This window comes from Tiliqua scincoides, chromosome 2 (genome assembly GCF_035046505.1).
Source record: "Tiliqua scincoides isolate rTilSci1 chromosome 2, rTilSci1.hap2, whole genome shotgun sequence".
Classification (NCBI taxonomy): Eukaryota; Metazoa; Chordata; class Lepidosauria; order Squamata; family Scincidae; genus Tiliqua; species Tiliqua scincoides.
Genome location: NC_089822.1, coordinates 263,072,546 through 263,082,005, shown reverse-complemented (window position 1 = coordinate 263,082,005; position 9,460 = coordinate 263,072,546). Strand labels below are relative to the sequence as shown.

Genomic DNA, 9,460 nt, shown 5'->3' with positions numbered 1-9,460 from the left:
TGTCTGGAGAGATTCTTACTGTAAAAAGTGGGTCCGGATACTAAATGTGTGAGAACCACCGATATATAGACTTGTGAAGATATGCCAAGCTTTTTGTGGGATATATGCGGGTCACAACTTTGACTTTATATCTTTAAAGTTTGGTGTGGATTGCAATCCAAATTGTTTTCGGATACATTCTCTCTTCCAAGCTGGATGTGCTCTTTCCCTTTGCATCAGAATGATGTGGCAGTGGATTATAATGGCAATACTGGGGCGCTGTATACTGGAGTGGTGAGTTTGTTTGTGTTTCCCTTCTCTCCCTGTGGGAAATCGACTGTACTGTACTGTTAATTTACATTCCTGTAAGAAAAGTAAGAGTGAACCTCAAGTGAGGTTGGCATGGCCACCTTGACATGGAAGTAAGGAGATCAATATGCTGTGGACATCTAGTGGATTAAAGGAAAATTGCAAGAAAAGGACTTGTTTTTTACATCTTTCTGTGGTATTCTGTCTGTACACAATTGGTTTGTGATGTGATGAATAGATATTAATAATTGATTTGAAAGTGATAATATTTGATATCTGAGTCTCACAGGTAGGAGAAAAAATAATGACGGGAAAGGAGTTAAAGAAGTTCGAAGCTCACCAGTCTTGGAAGTGGGTCTAGGAAAGTTGTTGAGTCAAGAAGATTCAAAAGAAAAGATTAGAAACAAATAATGCAAGAAAACATGGAGAAATTACTTGCAATGGGAAAGCCACGAGCAAATCAATCTTCACAGGTTCAGGTCAGTTTCGAACGTCTCATTCAACAAATGAATGTGTTTAGTGTGCAGTTGAAAGATACGAAGAGACAAACAGAAGAAAACAAACAAAAGATGAGGAAATGGGAAGAAACGACAATGAAAGATGAAGCTACAATAGTGGATATAGAAAAAAATCAACAGGATGAAGAGGCAACATTAACCGAGATCCAGATAGAGAGAGCAACATGGATGTGAAGAATACAAATCTTGCCAGATCAGAAAGGAGAAGATACACTTCATTCAATTGGCGAATTAATAGCAGATTGGATTGATTGCCCAAAGGAGGAGATTTACCAAGATTTAGATACAGTAAGAAGAGTCAGTACATTATATATAAGAAAACATGATCTGCCCAGGGAAATCCATGTGAGATTCATCAGAATTGGCTACAGAGATAAATTACTGAAGATATCACAGAAGAAAGAGCGGACGGTTGATGGAAATAGAATTAAAATATTGAAGCGTGTCTCCTTCCTCTCACAGAGCAATAGAGCTACTGGTCGTATAACAAAACCAATTGAACAAAAGGAGGTAGCTCTTCACACAGCATGAAGTTAGCCTATGGAATGCTTTGCCACAAGGTGTAGATAGGGTCACTGGCTTAGATGGTTCTAAAAGTGTTGTCATCCACGGAGTGGCCGTTTGCCATCATCATGCCAATATGCTACCAATTGGCCAGTGTGATGCATTTGGCATCAGTGTCATTGCCGGGGCTGACCGACTCTACTGAACTGGAAGGATGGGTTTGAGGGCCCTGGTACCAGTCAGTGACATATTCAGGTCTTTCACTTCAAGGCTGAAGGCTGGGAGCCAAAAAAGGAGGTGATGGTGCGGTGTGGGGGAGGGGCAGGAGTTTCAATAACTGGAGGGGGGGCATAAGAGAAGAAGGAGTGACCAGGGAGAGCTGCAACTGAGGACAGAGGCACACAGAAAGAGGGAGAGGAGAGGAGGAGGAGGAAGTCCAAGAAAGAAGAGTTGGAATGCAAAAGCAGCAGTGAGGGAAGAGTCAGAGGTCTGTGCTCAGGTGCATGGAGGTTGCATGTAGTCATCATGGCTTGTGACGACCACAAAACTGCCCAATCCCCTTTTAAAGTCATCTAGGCCGGGTGCCATCACAACATCCTGTGGCAAGAAGCTTGTAACGGCTGGTACAAGGTCTGGCTGCCATCATCTTCTGGGTGCCTGGGAGCTGTCTGCTTTCCGACTGAGCTGTTCCCAGAAGTGGGACTCAACCAGGGGTGTCAAACTTAAGGCCTGGGAGCAGGATGTGGCCCATGGAACATCTTTCCCTGCCCTCAGGGTCTCCCAGCACCACTGTCAGCTGCTGAGCTGTGGTGAGGTGTCACTGCTGAAAGGGCAGCCCCACAATAATTGGGCTCTCCCATGTTGGGGACGGGCCCGTTTCTGAACGCACTCAGGATAGGGAGGAGGGGTTTAGATTCGTTAGGCACTGGGGAACGTTTTGGGACAAGCGGGGCCTGTACAAGAGGGATGGGCTTCACTTGAACCAGAATGGAACCAGACTGCTGGCGCATAACATTAAAAAGGTGGCAGAGCAGCTTTTAAACTGATCCCTGGGGGAAGGCTGACAGGAGCCGAGGGGCATCCGGTTTGGGACTCCTCCCTATGGGATGAGGATGGGGAGATTAGAGAACAACAAGACAAAGGCAGAGTAGGAGAAGGAACTGGGAATGGAAGCATGATGGGATGTGATAGACGGTTTGGCACAGTGAGAGGATGCGGGGACAAAGGAGCTAATATGCAACCCATCCTCGGGCATTCCATGTACAAATCCTTTTAAGCAAATGCCCGAAGTCTCAGAGCAAAGATGGGAGAACTGGAATGTCTGATGACCAGGGAAAACATTGACATAGTGGGCATAACGGAAACCTGTGGAATGCTGAAAATCAGTGAGATACTGCAATCCCGGGCTATAAACTCTACAGGAGGGACAGGGAAGGGCGTGTTGGAGGTGGGGAGGCCGTTTATGTTAAGGAAGGGATAGAATCCAGCAAAGTAGAGATTGAAGGTGGGTCCGACTCCACCGTAGAATCTCTGTGGGTTAAATTACCAGGCCTGTGGAGTGATGTACGTAATACTGGGGTTGTACTATCGTCCTCCAGACCAGAAATCGGATGGGGACCTTGAAATGAGGAAACAGATCAGGGAGGTGACAAGGAGGGACAGGGTTGTAATCATGGGGGACTTCAATTATCCTCATATAAACTGGGTCAATTTGCGTTCTGGTCACAAAAAGGAGACCGGATTCCTTGACATGCTAAATGACTGTGCCTTACAGCAGCTGGTAATGGAGCCCACCAGAGGACAGGTGACTCTGGATTTAATATTATGCGATATTCAGGACCTGATTAGAGATGTCAATGTTACAGAGCCATTGGGGAACAGTGATCATGCTGCGATCCGTTTTGACATGCACATTGGGGGAAGAATACCAGGCAAATCTCTCACAAAAACACTTGACTTCCAACGGGCGGACTTCCCTCAAATGAGGAGGCTGGTTAGAAGGAGGTTCAAAGGGAAGGTAAAAAGAGTCCAATCTCTCCAGGGTGCATGGAGGCTGCTTAAAACAACAGTAATAGAGGCCCAGCAGAGGTGTATACCACAAAGAAAGAAGGGCTCCACTAAATCCAGGAGGGTGCCCGCATGGCTATCAAGCCAAGTTAGAGAGGCTGTAAAGGGCAAGGAAGCTTCCTTCCGCAAATGGAAGTCTTGCCCTAATGAGGAGAATAAAAAGTAACATAAACTGTGGCAAAAGAAATGCAAGAAGGTGATACAGGAGGCCAAGTGATATTATGAGGAACACATGGCCAGCAACATTAAGGGGAGTAATAAAAGCTTCTTCAAATATGTTAAAAACAGGAAACCTGCCAGAGAAGCAGTTGGCCCTCTGGATGGTGAGGGAGGGAAAGGGGAGATAAAAGGAGACTTAGAGATGGCAGAGAAATTAAATGAGTTCTTTGCATCTGTCTCCATGGCCGAAGACCTTGGGCAGATACCGCTGCCCGAACAGCCCCTCCTGACCAAGGAATTAAGTCAGATAAAGGTGAAAAGAGAAGACGTTTCAGACCTCATTGAAATTAAAGATCATTAAGTCACCGGGCCCTGATGGCATTCACCCAAGAGTTATTAAGGAATTGAAGAATGAAGTTGCTGATCTCTTGACTAAGATATGCAACTTGTCTCTCAAAATGGCCACAGTGCCAGAAGATTGGAGGATAGCAAATGTCACACTGATCTTTAAAAAGGGGAAAGAGGGGGGACCCAGGAAACTATAGGCCGGTCAGCCTAACATCTATACCGGGTAACATGGTGGAATGCCTCATCAAAGATAGAATCTCAAAACACATAGACAAACAGGCTTTGCTGAGCATGGCTTCTGTAAGGGTAAGTCTTGCCTCATGAAACTTATAGAATTCTTTGAAAAGGTCAACAGGCATGTGGATGCAGGAGAACACGTAGACATTATATATCTGGACTTTCAGAAGGCGTTCGACACGGTCCCTCACCAAAGGCTACTAAAAAAACTCCACAGTCAGAGAATTAGAGGACAGGTCCTCTCATGGATTGAGAACTGGTTGAAGACCAGGAAACACAGAGTGGGTGTCAATGAGCAATTTTCACAATGGAGAGAAGTGAAAAGCGATGTGCCTCAAGGATCTGTCCTGGGACCGGTGCTTTTCAACTTCTGCATAAATGAAGTGGAGACAGGGTTGAGCAGTGAGGTGGCTAAGTTTGCAGACGACACCAAACTTTTCCGAGTGGTGAAGACCAGAAGTGATTGTGAGGAGCTCCAGAACGATCTCTCCAGACTGGCAGAATGGGCAGCAAAATGGCAGATGCGCTTCAATGTCAATAAGTGTAAGGTCATGCGCATTGGAGCAAAGACTAAAAACTTTTCATACAGGCTAATGGGTTCTGAGCTGTCTGTGACAGATCAGGAGAGAAATCTTGGGGGGTGGACAAGTCGATGAAAGTGTCAACCCAATGTGCGGCGGCAGTAAAGAAGGTAAATTCTATGCTTGGTATCATTAGAAAAGGTAGTAGTTGGCAACCTTCAGTCTCGAAAGACTATGGTATCACGCTCTGAAAGGTGGTTCTGGAACAGCGTCTAGTGTGGCTGAAAGGCCAATTCGGGAGTGACAATCCCTTCCACACTGGGAACAAGTGCAGTCTGTCCCTGGTCTGTCTCCCTGGCTATGGGCCTTCCTTCTTTGCCTCTTAGCCTCAGACTGTTGGCCAAGTGTCTCTTCAAACTGGGAAAGGCCATGTTGCACAGCCTGCCTCCAAGCGGGCCGCTCAGGCCAGGGTTTCCCACCTGTTGAGGTCCACTCCTAAGGCCTTCAGATCCCTCTTGCAGATGTCCTTGTATCGCAGCTCTGGTCTACCTGTAGGGTGCTTTCCTTGCACGAGTTCACCATAGACGAGATCCTTTGGGATCCGGCCATCATCCATTCTCACAACATGACCGAGCCAACGCAGGCTTCTCTGTTTCAGCAGTGCATACATGCTAGGGATTCCAGCACGTTCCAGGACTGTGTTGTTTGGAACTTTGTCCTGATGGATATTTTAAGGGTTAACCTAACTTCTCTCAGATAAGAAAAACACCCGAAATTAGGAGCCAAAGCAGTGACTAGTTTTTCTGTTAAAAACAGGATAGAAAAGGTCAAGTTGACCTGCACACATAACATGTGCGTCATAGCTTTCCCAAAAGGAAAATTCCAGGATCTTATATAACCAAAGTTGTGAGACATAAGCTTTGCCTTAGATGGGTAAAGACTTCCATTTAGGGCTGGAACCTTGTACTAACGTGTCATAGTATGCCAAATAAGGAAAGGGAAATGACATACAAAACCACATGGCAATATCACATGGGTACTTGTTTGTTGGAAGGTATAACAGAAAAGTTTTGGGTGTGGTTCTCTGAGAAACACAGGATTCACCATGGGGTAACTTCTGTATCGAACCTGTATCCATCCTGAAATCTCAAATCTAGATTTCCATCCTGAAATCTCTAATCTATTTTACAGATTAGAATAGCCTGTAAATAAACTTTCTATAAGCTTTCAGAAGAGTTTGTGCCTGTTTAGCATTGACTCAGAGACAGAAACCCAGAATCTCTCTATCAGTCCTGCCAGGTGATGCCGAGGATGCATCGGAGGCAGCGCATGTGGAAAGCGTTCAGTTTCCTCTCCTGTTGTGAGTGAAGAGTCCATGACTCACTGCAGTACAGAAGTGTACTCAGGACACAAGCTCTGTAGACCTGGATCTTGGTATGTTCTGTCAGCTTCTTGTTGGACCAGACTCTATTTGTGAGTCTGGAAAACGTGGTAGCTGCTTTACCGATGCGCTTGTTTAGCTCGGTATCGAGAGCCAAGGTACACAAAGTCATGGACAACCTCCAGTTCATGCGCAGAGATTGTAATGCAGGGAGGTGAGTCCACATCCTGAACCATGACCTGTGTTTTCTTCAGGCTGATCGTCAGTCCAAAATCTTGGCAGGCCTTGCTAAAATGATCCATGAGCTGCTGGAGATCTTTGGCAGAGTGGGTAGTGACAGCTGCATCGTCAGCAAAGAGGAAGTCACGCAGACATTTCAGCTGGACTTTGGACTTTGCTCTCAGTCTGGAGAGGTTGAAGAGCTTTCCGTCTGATCTAGTCCGGAGATAGATGCCTTCTGTTGCAGTTCCAAAAGCCTGCTTCAGCAGGACAGCGAAGAAAATCCCAACAAGGTTGGCGCAAGAACACAGCCCTGCTTCACTCCACTTTGGATGTCAAAGGGGTCTGATGTGGAGCCATCAAAGACAACAGTGCCCTTCATGTCCTTGTGGAAAGATCTGACGATGCTGAGGAGCCTGGGTGGACATCCGATCTTGGGGAGTATCTTGAAGAGGCCGTCTCTGCTGACCAGGTGGAAAGCCTTCGTGAGATCTATGAAGGCTATAAAGAGTGGTTGTCGTTGTTCCCTGCATTTCTCCTGTAGTTGTCTAAGGGAGAATACCATATCAGTGGTGGACCTGTTGGCTCGGAATCCACACTGCGATTCTGGATAAATGCTCTCTGCAAGTACCTGGAGCCCCTTTAGTGCAACTCGGGCAAACAGCTTTCCTACAACGCTAAGGAGAGAGATGCCGCGGTAGTTGTTGCAGTCACCCCTGTCACCTTTGTTCTTGTACAGCGTGATGATGTTTGCATCCCTCATGTCTTGAGGTACTCCACCTTCTCTCCAGCAAAGACAGAGGATTTCATGCAGCTCAGTGATGATGATCTCTTTGCAGCACTTTAGGACTTCAGCAGGGATGCTGTCTTTTCCAGGTGCCTTGCAAAGGCAAGGGAGTCCAGGGCCACATGAAGTTCTTCTAGGATTAGTTCACTGTCAAGCTCTTCCAGCACAGGCAGGCACTCAATGTTGTTCAGTGCTTCTTCGGTGACTACATTTTCTCTGGAATATAGCTCAGAGTAGTGCTGCACCCAGCGTTCCATCTGCTGCGCCCGATCCTGGTTGACCTCGCCTGCAGCAGACTTCAGAGGGGCAGTTTTCTTCTGTGTTGAACTGGAGGTTGTCCATGACTTTGTGTACCTTGGCTCAACGATCTCCGACACTCTTTCTCTCGATACCAAACTAAACAAACGCATTGGTAAAGCAGCTACCACGTTTTCCAGACTCACAAAGAGAGTCTGGTCCAACAAGAAGCTGACGGAACATACCAAGATCCAGGTCTACAGAGCTTGCATTCTGAGTACACTTCTGTACTGCAGTGAGTCATGGACTCTTCACTCACAACAGGAGAGGAAACTGAACACTTTCCACATGCGCTGCCTCCGACGTATTCTCAGCATCACCTGGCAGGACAAAGTTCCAAACAACACAGTCCTGGAACGTGCTGGAATCCCTAGCATGTATTCACTGCTGAAACAGAGACGCCTGCGTTGGCTCGGTCATGTCGTGAGAATGGATGATGGCCAGATCCCAAAGGATCTCCTCTATGGAGACCTCGTGCAGGGAAAGCACCCTACAGGTAGACCAGAGCTGCGATACAAGGACCTGCAAGAGGGATCTGAAGGCCTTAGGAGTGGACCTCAACAAGTGGGAAACCCTGGCCTCTGAGCGGCCCGCTTGGAGGCAGGCTGTGCAGCATGGCCTTTCCCAGTTTGAAGAGACACTTGGCCAACAGTCTGAGGCTAAGAGGCAAAGAAAGAAGGCCCATAGCCAGGGAGACAGGCCAGGGACAGACTGCACTTGCTCCCAGTGTGGAAGGGATTGTCACTCCCGGAATGGCCTTTTCAGCCACACTAGATGCTGTTCCAGAACCACCTTTCAGAGCGCGATACCAGAGTTTTTCGAGACTGAAGGTTGCCAACTGGACCTAGGGCCTGCTTGATACCATCATACGAGGTCGCCCAGAAAGTAATGCACCACATTTTTTTCCTCAGCCTACAGTAATGGTAGAATGCGAAACTTTAGATATACATTATTTGAATATTCAGGAGCGCGCACATAAATTTTTGGTTTCTTCAGACAGATAGCGTAGCTGCAGCAGTGTTTCGAAATGGCGTCTGTAAGTGATGTACGTTACAAGCAGCGTGTCGTCATTGAATTTCTCACTGTGGAGAAAGAAACTGTTGGGAACATTCAAACGTTTGTGTACAGTTTATGGAGAATCTGCAGTCGACAGAAGTATGGTTAGTTGCTGGGCACAGAGGGTGAGGCCATTAGAAGGCGGTTCGGCAGAGCTCCAAGATTTGCAGCATTCAGGGTGGCCATCCACGGCTGTCACACCTGACAAGACGCAGCTTGCTGATGTGCTCATTCGCGAGGACCGACGCATAACAACTAGGCAGTTGGCACTGAAGCTGTCAATCAGCAAAGGAAGTGTGGATGCAATCATCCGTGCTCTTGATTACTCAAAAGTGTGTGCACGATGGGTTCCGCGCTGTCTTACGGTGGACCACAAATCTCTCAGAAAAAACATTTCTTCTGAGTTGCTGAAACGTTTTGAAGATGAGGGGGAAGCGTTCTTGTCCAGGATTGTGACAGGTGATGAAACCTGGGTTCACCATTTTGAGCCCGAAACAAAACGACAGTCGATGGAATGGCGTCATCCTCAATCTCCACAGAAGAAAAAATTCAAAGCAACTGCTTCCGCCGGTAAGGTCATGATCACTGTGTTTTGGGACTGTGTGGGCGTCATACTCATTGATGTGATGCCAAGAGGCAGCACCATTAATTCTGAAGCTTATGTGAGGACATTAACCAAACTCAAGAAGCGCTTCCAGCGACTACGGCGCCATAACAACCCAGGTGAATGTTTGATTCAACATGATAACGCTCGGCCTCACACAAGTTTGAGGACTTCGGAACACATCACTAAACAGGGTTGGACTGTGTTACCCCAGCCACCCTACAGCCCTGACCTAGCTCCCTCAGACTTCTACTTGTTTGGGCCATTAAAGCATGCCATTCGTGGAAGACATTTTGAGGAAGACGAAGAGGTGATTCGCACAGTGCAGAAATGGCTTCGTGACCAGAACAAGGAGTGGTACCGACAGGGCATACATGCCCTTGTGTCTCGCTGGAGGAAGGCCATAGAACTGGATGGAGAGTAGGTGGAAAAATAGGGAGTGTAGAAGAAGCATCATTCTTTCTTGTGTGTAAG

At 47.0% G+C, this 9,460-nt stretch overlaps 1 protein-coding gene across 1 annotated transcript in view; it reads left to right on the top strand.

Annotated features, from left to right (window-relative positions):
- Positions 1-9,460, top strand: part of LOC136640361 (zinc finger protein 585A-like) — a 474,925-nt gene that overhangs the window by 318,107 nt on the left and 147,358 nt on the right. The gene's annotated exons all lie outside the window — the stretch shown is intronic.